Raw genomic sequence first — 16,897 nt, forward strand, 5'->3', positions numbered from 1 at the left:
TGACATTTAGGACTGAGGCACTCATCCCTGACTTCCTTTCTTGACCCCTCTTTGCTCTTGCTCCCGTGACTACAGTGCCGTTCACAACTTTGGATTAATACATCACTGATCCCTCTCACTGATCCCTCACATGGGTTCCCTCAGCCAGGTCTCCCTCTTTCTGTGTGTGTGTATGTTCTAAACACAAAACATTGACACCATAAACATTCTCCTATAAGAATGGTGTAGTTGGGCAACAGCACATTATTTTAAATATTTGTTAGAACTCTTCTGTCCTACTTTGAACTGAAAATAGTTGTGTATTAGAAGATCAGTTAAAAAAAAAAAAGGAGATCAGTTAATTTTGGTTCTTCTTAATAACAACAACAAAATAGAGATTCTAGGCTTGTCTGAAACTTCCATGGCCCAATAAAAAGAATTTTCCACTAAACCTTTCATTCTCTATTCAAAGCAATACTGAATATGTTTCAGGTAACTGCTCCTGAGAATTATTTTTTGTTTGTTCTGTTTCTGTGTCAGACTTCCTAATAGATCTTATGGACTGTGGTAAGAAAAGTGGTATAGAAACTGCTGGCCCATGCAATTGGCCAACTGCATTTTTTCTTAAAGGTCATGAATGAATGTTTTTTAACTTAACTCTGTTTTCCTGCCCATTCTTATTTTTTTCCAAGATAAAACTTAAAAAAAACATTTCTTTCTCTTTATGAAAAACCAGCTTTCAATTGTTGACTAAAACCTTCTCTGATCAAATTTAACATTATGTGTGATATTAAGTCCACATCAGTCATAGTGCTTAAATTATTTAATTTTTAGGCAGCTTCAATTTTTCTATTGGATATTATCTGTTATAAAATACTCATAATAAATCTTTTATTTCACCATTCTATTTCATAATTTAGGAATAAATAATATTTTTTACAATTAGAAAGAAACTCATAAGTAAAACACATTTGAGTTGGTTTGGCAACTCAATGATTGGTTTCATTTTACCCTTACTTAACCCAAGTATCTTAGAATTCATTTATCAGTATTTATGATTTTTTTAACTTTTTATTTTACATTAGAGTATAGCAAATTAATAATGTTGTGATATGTTAGTATTTATGATTTAGGTGAGTCCTACTGTTAGCATCAACTAAACATAGTGCCTTATATCTGAAAAGTATATTAAGTTTTTAATCACCTTGAAGTAGGTAGGGGCACCAGAAAAATACAGGCATCAGACACACCCAGTAGTTTAGATGGCCTCTCCATACAATTCATAAAAAATAGCAATGAAATAGAGAATACAACACAACCTTTGGGATATCACATAAAATTCACCTTTCTCTTCACTCTTCTGGTTAAAAATACAACCTAGCTTTTTATACATGTATGAAGACTAAATATATGCACACACACATATATACATGCACATATGTATCTATGTATGTGTATTATACATAATTAATAACTATAATGAGGTTTCTTTCACATATAATTCACCCATTTCAAGTGTACAATTCAATATTTTAGTAAATTTACCAAGTTGTACAATGATAAACACAAAACAATTTTAGCACTTTTTCCTTCACCCCCAAAGAATTCTCATTCCCATCATCGCCTCACTCACCCCTTTCCAGCCCAGCTAGTCACTAATCTATACTGTCTCTACAGATTTGCTTTTTCTGGATATTTCAAATAAATAGGATCATACAATGTGTGGTCTCTTGATCTGGATTCTTGTACAAAACAAAAGCATATTTTTGAAGTTTATTCATGTCATAGGGCACACATCAGTAATTTTTCCTTTTTATTACTGAATCTATTCCATTGTATGGATATAGAGATTTTACCAATGGGTGGAAATGTAGGCTGTTTCTAATTTTTTGCTGTATCCAACATAAGGTTGTATCCAATATTATAATTATCCAGTGATGCTAAGAACATCTTGTGTTTATTTTCATTTCTGAAAGTCATTCTAGTGGGTGTGGGATAGTATCTCATTGTGGTTTTCATTTTGTAAATAACAAATGATATTGAACATCCTTTCAGGTGCTTATTGCCCATTATTCTATCTTCTTTTGTAAAATAACCAAATCATAAAAAACAAAAGATTTGGATATTTTCAAAATAAAAGCATTCTTTGTATATTCTGGACACAAGTCTCTTACGAGAATATATTTTGTCTTCCAACTATTAATGTGCCTTGGTATGGATTCCTTTAGGTTTATCCTGCTTAGAGATTTCTTAATACTTAAATCTATCAGTTTAGGTTTTTCCCAAGTCTGGGAAAATTTTCAGCCATTATTCTTGGAATACCTTTTTAACCCACTCTCTCATCTCCTTCTGGTACTCCAGTGACATGAATATTAGATTTTTTGTTGCAGTCCATCCATCATGTCCATGAGACTCTTATTACGCCATCCCCACCCCAATCTACTTTCTGTTGTTCAGATGGGGTATTTTCTCTTATTCTGTTCTCAAGTTCACTGACTCTTTCCTCTATCATCCCCATATGGTGCTGAGCCAAGTCCATCCACTGAGTTTTAGTTGTTATATTTCTTAACTTTAAAATTTCCATCTGATTTTTCTTTCTATTTTCTATCCCTTTGCTGAAAGTCTTTCTTCGCTGAGACTATTTTTTCATTTGTTTCAAGCATGTCAACAATTATTTATTAAAGCATTTTTATGATGGCCACTTAAATTTCTGTCAGACAATTCTATATCATCTTGTTTTAGGTGTCTGTTAATGATCTGTTCTTATATAGTTTGCCATCTTCTGGGTTATTGGTATGCAGAGTGATTTTTTATTGACCTTGGGTTGTTATATTATAAGACTAAAGATGCTGTTGAAAGCTTATGTCTTTTTATATCTCTTCTGACACTCCTCCAGTAGATACAGGGAATGTCACATTGTTACTGCCACGTGAAGGTAGAAGTCCAGGTTCTCTACCTGGCCCCCCGTGATAGCTAGTTGGTAAGTGGCCCCTTTTACTAGGTAACAGGAGAGTTCAGGCTCCTCAGTAAGGCCCACTGATACCACCAGGGCTGGGAGGGGGTTCAGATCACTCGCTCAGTCGTGTCCGACTCTTTGTGACCCTATGAACTGCAGCACGCCAGGCCTCCCTGTCCATCACCAACTCCTGGAGTTTACACAAACTCATGTCCATCGAGTCAGTGATGCCATCCAACCATCTCATCCTCTGTCGTCCCCTTCTCCTCCTGCCCCCAATCCCTTCCAGCATCAGGGTCTTTTCCAATGAGTCAGCTCTTCGCATGAGGTGGCCAAAGTACTGGAGTTTCAGCTTCAGCATCAGTGTTTCCAATGAACACCCAGGGCTGATCTCCTTCAGGATGGACTGGTTGGATCTCCTTGCTGTCCAAGGGACTCTCAAGAGTCTTTAGCAACACCACAGTTCAAAAGCATCAATTCTTCTGCACTCAGCTTTCTTCACAGTCCAACTCTCACATCCATACATGACCACTGGAAAAACCATAGCCTTGACTAGATGGACCTTTGTTGGCAAAGTAATGTCTCTGCTTTTTAATATGCTATCTAGGTTGGTCGTAAGGTTAGGTACCTCTTTAATGCTCCCTACATGGCCTCCACCAACACTGTGGAACAGGGGTGGGGGCCTACTCGTTATTGGCCAGCATGAATTAAAGTCTTGGCTCCCAGTTGGCCTTCTCTGATATAACCCAGCAGAAGTTTGGAGGAGTCTCCTTGTAGCCTGACAAGGGCAGAAGTCCAGGGTCTCTGCATAGCCTTTGCTGATAGAGACAGAGGTAGGAGTGCCGTTTTTCTCTGTGGTTTTGGATATAGTCCAAGGGTTATTTTCTAAAAGTTTTCCGCACCACTAGGCTGCCCTTTCCCCAGTGTTTTAGCTAGAAAAGCAGCAGCTTTTCTTGGGGCTGTTTCATCTGAGAGTACCAGTATCCCAGTGTGCTAGCTTCTCTGATATCCAGTCTGAGATATGAGGCAAAAAGAAATCCTGAGAACTCAATATTGTGCTGATTCTTGTGTGAAGCCTCCACCAGTCCACTTTTCCTTCCTCTGAGCTTTGTCTCTTTACGTGTAACATTCAAGATTTTTGGTTGATCTAGTGGTAGGAATGGGGAAAATACATCTTACTCCATCCTTTCAGAAGAAGTCGTTAGAAGTCTTTTTAAAGGAGCACCACAACGGCAGGGACCAAAGTTCTCATGTAGCCCAGCCCTGCTGTGTTCTCATGAATTCGAGTCTTTTTGTGCCCAAGGTTTCAAAATATCAGAATAGCAACATTTGTTTGTTTATTTGTGAGTCCCTAAGTCATGCCGGATATCCCATTAGGCACAACTAGAAGTAATGAACTAGCCAAACACTCCGTATTTAAGGGGCTAATAGTCACCAAGAAAAGGCTGTTATACTTGTTTGTATATTTTCTGATCAGTTATAAGAGGGATAACGGCAGCATGGATGACCAATTCTAATTCTGGAGGTCAGGGAGTTATCCAGTTGGCATAGTAGATTCACTGTTTGGGACCCACAATACTTTTAGGAGCCTATGAAAATGTTTTAACTTCTTTTAAGATAATAAATGTTTAGGTTAGGTACAAAAATATTTAACGTATTATTAAATTCAGTTTTACACCAATTCAACTGTAAAATATAAATTTTAATTTTAATAGAGAAAGGGGTCCACAAAGGCAAAATTGCCTAGAGTCCACGAAAGTAATGAGATAGTCCTCATTGGGAGAAAGTTACGGAAAAGTTTCTTAGAGGAGAAGGCTATTTAAGTTGTTTAAAATAAAGGCAGCTGCTCCCCTATCAGAGGAGGACAAATGAAGTATTTTTAGTTAAAGGGAAAAGAAAGAGCTAAGGCTTCAAAGATATAAGTTGACTTAACATATGTTTGCAAAGCTAAAAACATCACCAGCTCAAATGTATGAAAACATTCAAGGTGTTACCAAGATTTGTTTATATACATGTAGAATTTTATGCACAAACTCAGAAGTTAGAAGGCCTCAAGGATAAGAAATACAAGGTTGGTCCATTTCTATATCAGATAGGAGCATGGAGAAAAAAGAGAATATTGACAGACTACTGTTTCCTACTAATTAATTCAGAGCTCTTCATCTCTAGGCAGTAAGTACATTATAAATCAGAACTGTCCAATCAAGGAGTTAATGACATCTCATGTGTTTCCACTGGATTTTCCATGTAATTCCCTTTTGCTCATGAGAAGTATAACAATTCTTAGTTAATCCAGGACAAATGCACAAATAATGGCTGATTATAAAGAATCTGTTTCAGTGAGACTCAGAATTGCTATGGATGGAGCACAGTCATAGATGAGGATAAACCTCACCGATTTCTATGTTATGCAAAGTTAGCTCCAGTTGACCAGTCAAATGAAGTATCAACAGCAAGGAACAAAAATGCCCTTGAGAAAGAGTTCCCATGGTTCAGTGGACCTTCTGCCCAACCTTGGTGTGAATCCAGTATTTTCAGTGGGCGAAGTCACAGCGTGAGGTTCTTCTCAGCAGCCAGAGTCTATGATTTTAGGGATGCTAGATCTTGCTCTTTTTATACAGAATATTTTAAGCTAAAATATGGTTAAAATGCCATGGTGATTCCCTTCAAAGTTAGGATGATGAATTAATTGAGTTCACTAAAACAAAAGTCTAAAAAACAAATAGGTAACAACAAGGCCACCAAAAAGGTATTTTTATGAGTAACCCCAAGAATTCTGCACTCTGAGGCCACACTGATTCAGGACAGTGTTTCTCAACCCCATCACTGTTGATATTGTGGGCTTCATAATTCTTTGTTGTGAGGGGCTGTCCTGAGCATCATTAGATGTTTAGTTAAATCCCTGGCTTCTACCCACAAGATGCCAATGGTAGCAACCCTCCTCCTCAAATATTTTAACAACTAAAAATGCCTCAAGACATTGCCAGCTATTCCCCTCTAAGGTGGGAGGGAGCAGGGGATGGAGACAGACCTGGGGGAGAACCATTAATTTTAAAGCATTGAAAGCAGAGACCCTAGGACATTAGAATTTTTGAGCTGATGAAGAACTTGCTTCACTAAGGATAAAGGCCACATTTTAGCACAAGGGGACAAACCTATTCCTGCTTAGTACCTAACAGAGGGAAATACGAAAATTGCTGAGATGTCTTATCAGCATTTGGGGGAAACAAAGGGCATCTCATGTCAGAGACCATGACTGGAGTGATAATAAAGCTATTGTATGTGGTATTACTACCACTTTGAACCTCTAAAGAAAGCAGGACTGTTTTATATATTGAGAACTTTAGGCCCAAATCCTAGGGCTGATGAGTTATTTAACAGTCTATGAGAATATATAAGAAATAAACAAAAAAGGCTCCAAAGCTCTGTAAAATCCAATGAATATGTACATGTATACCTAAAAATGTAAAATTCTTGCAATTTCATTACTCAAGTTAGTGTTAACAATCTGAAAGTGATTTATAGGCAACAATCCTTAATTCTAAAAATTCCTTTGCAAAGAATCTTTAATTGTAAAATTAGTGACTCAGAAAAATAATTTCCAAAGAAAAATCATAAAAATCTTTTCATTTTGCCACAAAATAAAAATGTACTGTCAGATCACTCATTGTGTGTTTATCTTTGTATGGAGTGAGGTCTCAAAAAGTGAGTGTCAAAAACAAGCTTAAACAACCTTAAAATAGCCCTGGAGGGATTCTGCTTTCAGCCAAGCGAAAGTAACTAAGACTGGATTTCATGCCTGGCACAACTGAAAAATAGAGACAAAATAAATGAGCCGACGGTATTCAAGGCATTGGCTGTGAGGCAATGAAGGGCAGTGATCCCTGAAAGATGGGAACAAACAGAGGCAAGCCCCGCAATTGCCCTCGCTTACTGCCTGGAGAGCGTCTCCATACAGAGGGGAAAACCCAGAAGAATGGCCTGTGGTCTCCCTGAACTGAGCAGACAGCACTGGGAATGTGGGGAGGCCCAAGTGACTGGAGTTCATAAGGTAGAGGACCAGAGGGGAGGGTTCTGCAGAGAGAGAGCTGGGTTGCCCTGCTGAGGGTCCCCAACCTCCAGAATCTAATGCCTGGTGATCTGAGGTGGAGCTGATATAATAGTAATAAAGTGCATAATAAATGCAATGTGTTTAAATCATCTTGAAACCACACCCTCCAAGCCCCAGTCCGTGGAAAAACTGTCTTCCATGAAATCTATCCCTGGTGCCAAAAAGGCTGGGGGTCTCCGTGAATCTTTGGCGAGTACTAATGAGCACAGGAGAAACTAGCTAAGGCCGGGAGGGAAACCATTCAAAAGGATTAGAGTGAAATTATCATCAGGGCTCACGCAAGGCCAAGAATACTTCCTGTTCCCAGCAACCCAAATGAAAAAACACCTAACTCATCAGAGAGAAGGTAGAAGACTTCAGTATAGGTTAACTAATAACTCAGATATGAAAACATTCCTTATCCAAGGGCCACAAGTATTCCTTAGAGAGTTTTTTTTCCTTTGTTACAGGATACTGAAAATTTACCTAGATTCTGGGCCACTGAATGACATGCTTTTCCCCAGTGTCAGGGGGCCCCAGAAGCAAGAATATCCATGACTCAGGTCACATCAAAGGAACCTCTGACGTGAGTTTTACAACACTCAATGTGGTGAAACTTTCTAGGATTTATTCAAAATTGGGTTGATGTAGGATTGAAATGAGATTATGTCTAGCAAGGGGAAAAATAGGACCTTTTTCTACATGATCTACATCTTAATTAGAGGTATGGCAGAGGGGATTAGAGTAGAAAAGGGAAAATTAAAAGGCAAAAAATGAGTTGTGCAAGTTCCATTTCATTTTGTTCTCCTGTGCTAAGGATGAGCCAGAATCCCCTAATCCAGCTCATCTTTAACACATGTTAAATAGGCATTAACTTCCCTGGTGGCTCTGAGTTGCCCCTCACTGTTCTGGATCATTTCTATTCAGTACATTATCTCCAACCAGCATCTCAGTAGGCATTTAATTTCTCGAAGCTGGAAAACCTAACTATGTTTTCTTTCTTCATTTTTTGAAAGCAACTAAGACATTAAGAGATAGGAACAAGTCAAATGAGATTGTACATGAGTGTAAAAGAGATTTCATCACAAGATGATGTGGGATTTAAGACTGTACTACTTAGACTGAAGAGAAATGCTGTACTCTGTTCAATTTTAGAGATGCTTTTCAAAGCTTGTAAAGATGCTTTTCAAAGCTTGTGAAAAATGACAAAGTGAAAACCCTACATTAAGGAGAATAGCATTGACACCTCTTTCTTTGTCCAGTCTCTCCCCTCCACAGTGTCTCACAGCTGGATCCATGGTCCAGCCCTTGAGCTAGCCCAGCATAAGGCAGAGATACAATGAACATGAGACCTACAATACAGGGAACTCTAGAATTCAGTCAAATCTTTACAAAATAAAAACTTGGAGGTGGGGGGGTTGTCCTGTGAGGATGCCAGGGCCCCAGATTGGTCTTGAGTGGCTTCTAAGACCCAGGGATAATTCCAGGTTCCCTCTGGGCTCCCATACAACATTGTCCAGGTCTGTATGACCAGGAATAAGCTTTGTTCCTGCTGCTTAAATCTGATGAATCTCTCTCATACCTCAATCTCTTTTCAGGTCTGCCTGCACACTCCTGTCTGAACTTCACCCAGTAACTAGGACTCAGATGCCCATTTATCTAGGTGAGTCCTTTGAATCTACAAGTTACACCTGGCTCACACTTTAGCCCTAGTCCTGAGTGGATAGTCTGCAAGACAGCCACTGCCCCTTGCTACCAGACACCTAGGAGTACCAATGATGGACCTCTCACGACTGAGGCAGAAGATGGCCTGGCTAATGACTGAGCTTGTTAAATTTTTTTGACTATGTTAAATCTTTCTAGTCTCATTTTGTAACAATCTTCACCTCATGCCCATCCCCAGCCTCTGGGTACTCCAGTCACTCACTCAGTTTCTGCAACATGCTAAGCTCTTTCTCACCTCTGGACTTTCTCATGCACTACAGCATGGAGAATTTTTTCTCCTCCATTATTTGCCCCACCTTCAGATTTGCAGTTAAACACCATTCTCAAAGGGAAAGTTCCCTTAATTGCCTTGACTGGTTCAGTTCTATTAAACACTATCATGTTTCTTCAGAGTATGTATTGTGTAATTGCCTAATATCTCTTTTCTAGGAATGTTTGCCTTGCTTAGCACTGTAACTTCAGTAATTTGCATAGACCAGGCACATAGTCAATGCACAATAAAAGTTGACACTAACAGTGTGCCTAAGCCTCTCAGCTCTGTCGTTTGATTTCACATTTGCCCTGGGTCCACTCCTTAGTCCTGACCCAGTCCTCATCTGGGTCTTGGTCAGTCCTTTCCAGGTCCTGCATGAACTCAATAGTATAGTACTAAAATAGGTCTTGGGTCAAGCCATTTGACCCACCTCAACTAGCTAAGACCTGCTATATCTTGGGCCCAAAGAACAATGAAGAATAAAGTGTCTGAAAGGCCTAAAAATCAAAACATAAACCAGAACAATTTAAAAATGTAAAATTGAAAGGAGAAATCATTACACTGGATTCTACCTCTGGTCCTTTTGAGTATTAAGAAACAAAACTACTTCAGATGGCTGCATTAAAAGGTACACTCCTGAGTAATATTCCATGGTGTATATGTACCACAGCTTCCTCATCCATTCGTCTGCTGATGGGAATCAGTTCTAATGAGATGGATGAAACTGGAGCCCATTATACAGAGCGAAGTAAGCCAGAAAGATAAAGACCATTACAGTATACTAACACATATATATGGACTTTAGAAAGATGATAACGATAACCCTATATGCAAAACAGAAAAAGAGACTCAGATGTTTAGAACAGACTTGTGGACTCTGGGAGAAGGCGAGGGTGGGATGTTTCAAAAGAACAGCATTGAAACATGTATATTATCTAGGGTGAAACAGATAACCAGCTCAGGTTGGGTACATGAGACAAGTGCTCGGGCCTGGTGCACTGGAAAGACCCAGAGGGATCGGGTAGAGAGGGAGGTGGGAGGGGGGACTGGGATGGGGAATACATGTAAACCCATGGCTAATTCATTTCAATGTATAACAAAAACTACTGTAATGATGTAAGGTAATTAGCCTCCAACTAATAAAAATAAAATAAAAAAAATATTAATGATAAACAAGGAAATAATAAAATTTCAAATAATAATAAAAAAAAGAAAAAAAAAAGGTACACTCCTTCAATCTAAAAGTTTAAATTGGGAAAAAAGAATCCAAATCTATCCAAAAGTAAGCCAACTTTGTTATAGACTGATCTTCTAAAAACAAAGAGCACAAGGATGATTCAGACCACAAAGCTCAGCATGTGACCTGAGAAAGCTGGAGGAAAACAGAGAGCTTGCAAATGTCAAACTTGCTGATGGGAACAAGGACCCAGGGCCATCTGATGGGCTACCACCAGGAGAACTGCTCAATAGATAGCAAGACAGTGCCCAGATCAGAAGGTCATTCCCTAATTTTCTTTTTCAATTCAATTCAGTTGATACTGTTTACCCCTAATTTTCCACCAGGAAAAAGAAAAAAAAAATAGCTGGGGGAAAGCAAAAGTTAATGTTTCTTACAATAAAATCAAAGGCTAGAAGGAAATGAAGTTTTGACGCTCAGTTAAACTGAAACCTTGAAGCATCGGAGCAAGAACCAAAAGTATGCATGCATGTCTGTGTGTGTGTGTGCACACACACATGGGCTGGGATGGACACACAGACACACACCCTTCCCCCTCAGAAAGGCTTAAAGATAGGGAAAGTTCCAGGCAAATGTTGTGTTCACAGCTTAAATTCTGAAGAAAAGAGATAGGGAATATGCTGAATTGCTCTTATAAAGTAGTGAATATGATTTTTAAATATAATTAAGTACAGGTCTTCCTTGATTTATGGTGGAATTACATCCTGATAGACGAAAATAGCCTAAGTAGAAAATGCATTTAAATTCACATTAACTTACCAAACAGCTTAGCCTAGCCTACAGAACACTTACAGTTAGCCAGCAGTTGGGCAAAGTCATCTAACACAAAGCCTGCTTTACAATCAAGTACTGACTATCTCAGGTAATTTACTGAATACTGTACTGTGTATGGAAAAGAAAATGGTTGTATGGGTACAAACTGGTTGTAAGTGTATCATTTGTTTATCCTTGTTATCATATGGCAAACTGGGAGCTGCATGCAGTGCAGGATCTTGCCCAGCATCAGGAGACACTATACCTCGTTTGCTAGCCCTGGAAAAGATCACAGTTTGATCTTCAGTCTTTCTGCTGAATGGCTTTCACACCATTACAGAGTTGAAAAGTATTAAATCCAACCATATTAAGTCAGGAACTGAATGTATTTATATTCTCCTGCATCTGGCCCTAGTTATTAAATTTCAAATATAATTTCAAAAGCAATTGAAGTTAACGAAATTTGTAATGATGTTATAATCTGTTATAGGACTGACTATATTGAAGGTAAAGATTGTTTTATTGTGGTCTCTCACATCATTCCAGAGAAAATTGCCCATCGATCAGACTTACCATCAACTTGCACTATGCTTGTTCTAAAATGGACTGTATTTTAGAAAGGCTCTGATGTACCTAATACCATAACACCTTTCACTAAATTATTTTGAAGACAAACATTGAGAAAAGATGCCATTTTGTCCACTCACTTTATATGAGGCTTTATTAAGTATCTACTAGGTACAAAGTCTTAGGCTTTGAATAATGCAATTATGGGTAAAACAGACATTGCCAGCCAGTTGCTTACAACCTAGTTGAGAATGCAAATGCAGTCAAGTGCAGAGTCTACTTATAAAATGATATAAATGATGAAAATTCATAGAAAGGAGAGAATGTTTCCATGCAAGATATCTGAGGTGAACTGATGAGGACAGGAAGTTATGAACATGCTCAGGAGACAGATGGATTTCTAGGTGTTAGGACTGGTAGGAGCAAAGTATGGAGTAGAATAGCCCAGACCATATCTATGACATGGAGTTATGGTTAGGCAAGTTTCTTCTAGCTCTAGAAGACTGGCACTGGATTGTTCAATGCAAGCTAAGGAGTTTAGGCTCTTTTCATTGGCTTTTGTTTACAGAATATAAGATAGGTGATGGTGGGTGAACACTGGAGTCAGCAAGACTTATGAAGGCTACAGTTTTTCCAGTAGTCATGTACGGTTGTGGGAGGTGGACCATAAAGAAGGCTGAGCACCAAAGAATTGATCCTTTTGATTTGTGGGGCTAGGAAAGACTCTTGAGAGTCCCTTGGACTTCAAGGAGATCAAACTAAGCAATCCTAAAGGATATCAACCCTGGATACTAATTGGAGGGACTGATGCTGAAGCTCCGATATTTTGGCACCTGATGCAAAGAGCCAATTCACTGGAAAACACCCTGATGATGGGAAAGATTGAAGGCAAAAGGAGAAGGGGGCAGCAGAGGATGAGATAAATGGTTAGATAGCATGACCAGTTCAATGGACATGAATCTGAGCAAACTTCAGGAGATAGTGTAGGACGGAAGACCTTGGCATGCTGCAGTCCATGGGGTCGCAAAGAGTCAGATATGACTTAGTAACTGAACAACAATGATGAAAGAGTGGCCACTATCATTAAGTAAGACACAATCAGAACCACGCAAGAACTGCTTCAATCTAGTCTTTAAAAAAATTTTGAGGTACACAGGGAGGAGGGGTAAATAGGAGTGCCTGTTTGAACTGGGGCCTCTGTAAAGTGGCCAAGAAGGGAATGTGTTATTTTATTAAGGTCAGAGGGACTAGAGTGCTTTTTAAGACTTCCAAGTCATTGGTTCCTGCATTTCCCTTTGAATTTGGTTCTGATTCCCATCTCCAGGGCCACTGTGGTTTTCTAATGATCGAAGAGATGAGATCACTAGTTAAACGGAGAGGAAAGAAGCAAAAAGTTCAAGGCCAGCAGGAGAAACTGCTGGGGAAGAGAAGATATGCCCGGCAGACCAGAATTCTAAAGAAGCTGCATAGGAGAGTCCTTTTGGGGAGGGTGGTTCCAGGACATTAGACAGCCCTTTATGGTCTTGCCTGCAGGGATGTATGTCACAAGCTGTTCTGAGCCACGGGGAGGCCGTGATATTGTTGTTCTGCCAAGCAAGGCTGCACTTTCCAATTTAAAGCTAAGTTGCCCAGGAGCCAAGCTGTTTGTTGTTGAGAAGACAAGGAGAGAAAGAGCATGTGTGCATGTGTATGTGAGAGAGACAGAAAGTGACAGAAACATCCAGGAGTTTAGATAATCCAATCTATCTGCACATCAGCTCTCTGGAACAGAATGATTCTGTTTTCATCAATAGGCCTGCTCAATCTTCAGGTGCCCTCAGAAATCACTGCAAGAAGTCCCTATGCCCTCATGGCAGGGTACCTAATTAACTCTGTTGGACCCTGTTAGGGTCTCTCAGGAGACAGAAAAAAGTATTGAAAGGAATCCCCTTTCACCACAGGAGATTTCAGAGAAGGATTAGACAACCCTGGTGTAAGCCTTGGTTTGCCTGCTATGCATCCAGGAGAAGGCTGCACATATTCTGTGCCTGACTCAAACTTAGAATTTGAATGAGTATAATAACAGTGATAATATTGTCTGCTAGTCTCCTTGATAAATATGTTTTAAGAACTTACTAACACATGCCAGGCTTTATGCAGAGTTATGGTCTTAACTTTTACATTTAACACTACAATATTTCTTGAGTTAATTTTCATATGGCATGGAAATATGCTGACCATTCTTTCCAATATTGCAGCCTGCCTCCCTCATTTCATCTTCTTACTCAAGTCTATTTTCTCTTTTATATATATCACTCATCATATAACATACCATAATTTATTTATTCATTATGTTTATCATCTTCTTCCAGTGACCAGGATGTAAGTTTCATGACTCCTCCTGTTCTGTTCACCAGTTGTACCCTAAGTGTCTTTTGGAAAGAAGACAAAGAATAATTACAAGTGAGAGATACTGTATCTCTCCAGGACCTAATGAAGAACCCAACATAGTATAGGGGTCAGGAGAGTCTTCCCTAAAGAAGTGATCTTGGATGCATAAAAGATTGTACTATATTCCTGTCAAAAGGAATAGAACTGGGGGACTTCCTGATAGGAGAGAAAGCGTGGCCACACAGCATCGGTAATGGACACATGATGAGGGCTGGGATGAAAGGGCTCATGATGCAAGGCTGGGGAGACACATAAAAAGTCTGAGGTTTGTTCTAAGAACAACAGTAAACTATTGAAAGGCTTTAAGGAACAAAACAGTCATGCCCCGGTTTGCTTTTACTAAAGACAGCTCAGAACACAGAGAATGGTTTGGGAGAGTGGGACAAGAGAGACTGTGGTGAGGTGACCAGCGGAAGGATCCTGCTATCTCTAGATAAAAGGAGAAGGTAGCTGGGGCTCAGGCAACAGACACAGACAGGTCAGTGAACCCAAAAGATCAGAAGAGCAAATAACATTTAATTATTGATTAAAATAGGAGTGGTGGGGATATTTAAATGCCTATTTAAATTTAAATCCTGAGTACTACCTTACTTGTGCTGTCTCCAAGGGTGATGATGAATAGCTTTGCTTCCTCTCCTGTTAAATCAGCTTCAGCCTCTCCTTCAATGTTTCCTCCTGAGTCCCAACTGTGTCCTCTCAGCCTTCATCTGGCCCAGAATCAGGCACAGCATGGAACAGACAATTCTTGAGAATCACCTCACAATATCTCATTGGAAAATACTGTGCTTACTCGAGAGAGAGGTGATATATGCATACTTATGTGTGTGCATGCATTTGTGCTAATTTACTTCAGTCGTGTCTGACTCTTTGTGAATGGACTGTAGCCCACCAGGCTCCTCTATCCATGGGATTCTCCAGGCAAGAACACTGGAATGGGTTACCATGCCCTCCTCCAGGGGATCTTCCCAACTCAGGGATCGAACCCACATCTTATATGTCATTGTCAGATGGGTTCTTAACCACTAGTGCCACCTGGGAAGTCCGTGTACACTTACACTGATTCATATTGTTGTACAGTAGAAACTAACACAATATTGTAAGGCAATTATATTCCAGTTAAAAAATAAATTAAAAATATACCGTGCTAGAAAACAAAACCAGTAACTTATTGCAAATCCATTTCTTCAATAAGTTGGGATCCTTTAACATATACAAATGCCCTTCCTTATTTTCTTTTTGCCTTTCCAACTCCTCTGTATCCTTCAGGACACAATTAGATAAGTCAGTCATTCACAACAGTCATGCTTTGATCTGCCCATAAGCTGTGCATGCTTACTATGTGAACCATTGATTTGGTGTTTGATCACAAGCAACATTAGGATGTGAGAGCTGGACCATAAAGAAGGCTGAATGCTGAAGAATTGACACTTCTGAATTGTGGTGCTGGAGAAGACTCTTGAGAGTCTGTGGGACTACAAGGAGAACAAACCAGTCAACCCTAGAGGAAATCAACCCTGAATATTCATTGGAAGGACTGATGCTGAAGCTCCAACACTTTAGTCACCTGATGCAAAGAGTTGACTCATTCGAAAAGACCCTGATGCTGGGAAAGGCTGAGGGCAGGCGGAGAAGGGGGCAACAAAGGATGAGATGACTAGATGGCATCACCTACTAAATGCACATGAGTTTAAGCAAACTCTGGGAGACAGTGAAGGACAAGGAAGCCTGGTGTGCTGCAGTTCATGGGGTTGCAAAGTCAGACATGATTTAGTGACTGAACAACGATAAGACCCTTCCCAGCCCATGGTTCCCTTTTGTGTTCTCATTTTCATCTTTCACTCCAAAATTTTTATTTAACTTCCATGGGCAAATGGGTTATCTTTTCTTCCAGATTATAAGCTCCCTCACAGCATCTAGCCAGGGCTAAATGATAATATACAGAAAGTATTTATGGTCACCAATGTGAGATGCCCAGCTGGGCGTCAAGTGGGCAGTCAGCAAAATGCTGGCCATAGCAACATGTCACATCTTCTGCGAAGACCCTGTGATTAAAGCAGAGTCAATTCATGAATATTTTTTCACATTAGGAGGAAAATGAATGAACTCAAACTATTGATCCAATTTCAGATCCATAGAGTCACCTGTCCTTTTGGTAAAATTACTTTAAAAATCCACTAAGTTTTCCTTCCTTTCTGCCTTCCCATTTTTAACAGGAACATTTATAAAGGTGTCAAAAGGTCAGGATGAAAGTAATAGCAAACTATATATAGAATTCACTTACTATTTATAACCACTATATGAAATATACAATTCATTGTTGGATCTTTTGGGGGAGAAAATAGTTACAGAGAATTTAAGCAGAGCCCAGGATCACATATGACACTAGGTTTCAAGCTGGGATTTATAACCTAGGTATCTGATCCTAAAGTTGTGTACTAAGGAATTGTATCATTTTCTTCTCCAGAAAAATGAAAAGGGAAGCAAAGGGCTTAATTTACATCCCTGGTCCCAGCTTGCTAGCTAAGGGTCAGTTTGCTCTTTAACATGCTGGTTCTTTTTATATTTCATTAGACATCCAGGGATTGTGATCCCCTAATGCAAGCCCCAAGCTTTTCCTGATTTTATTAAAAAAAAATTTTTTTTTAATTTATTTGGCTGTGTGAGGTCTTAGTTGCAGCATGCAACTCCACTTGTGCAGTGCTGGCTTAGTTGCCTCCTGGTGTGTGAGATCTTAGTTCTCTGTTCAGGGATCAAACCCAAGTCCTCTGCATTGGAAGGTGGATCCTTAACCTCTGGACTACCAGGGGAGTTCTTCCCTAGTTTTACAAGAACTTTCACAAGTTGTGGCCCAAGATACCTTCAATGGCTATACTTAGGAGACCTCTCATCCTCTTCTCTATCTCACTG

The 16,897-nt window shown here is 39.5% G+C and overlaps 1 protein-coding gene across 4 annotated transcripts in view; it reads right to left on the reverse strand.

The window, feature by feature from the left end:
• Nucleotides 1–16,897, reverse strand: part of PLPPR1 (phospholipid phosphatase related 1) — a 295,003-nt gene that overhangs the window by 138,922 nt on the left and 139,184 nt on the right. The gene's annotated exons all lie outside the window — the stretch shown is intronic.

The sequence above is a fragment of the Odocoileus virginianus genome, chromosome 31 (assembly GCF_023699985.2).
Source record: "Odocoileus virginianus isolate 20LAN1187 ecotype Illinois chromosome 31, Ovbor_1.2, whole genome shotgun sequence".
Lineage (NCBI taxonomy): Eukaryota > Metazoa > Chordata > Mammalia > Artiodactyla > Cervidae > Odocoileus > Odocoileus virginianus.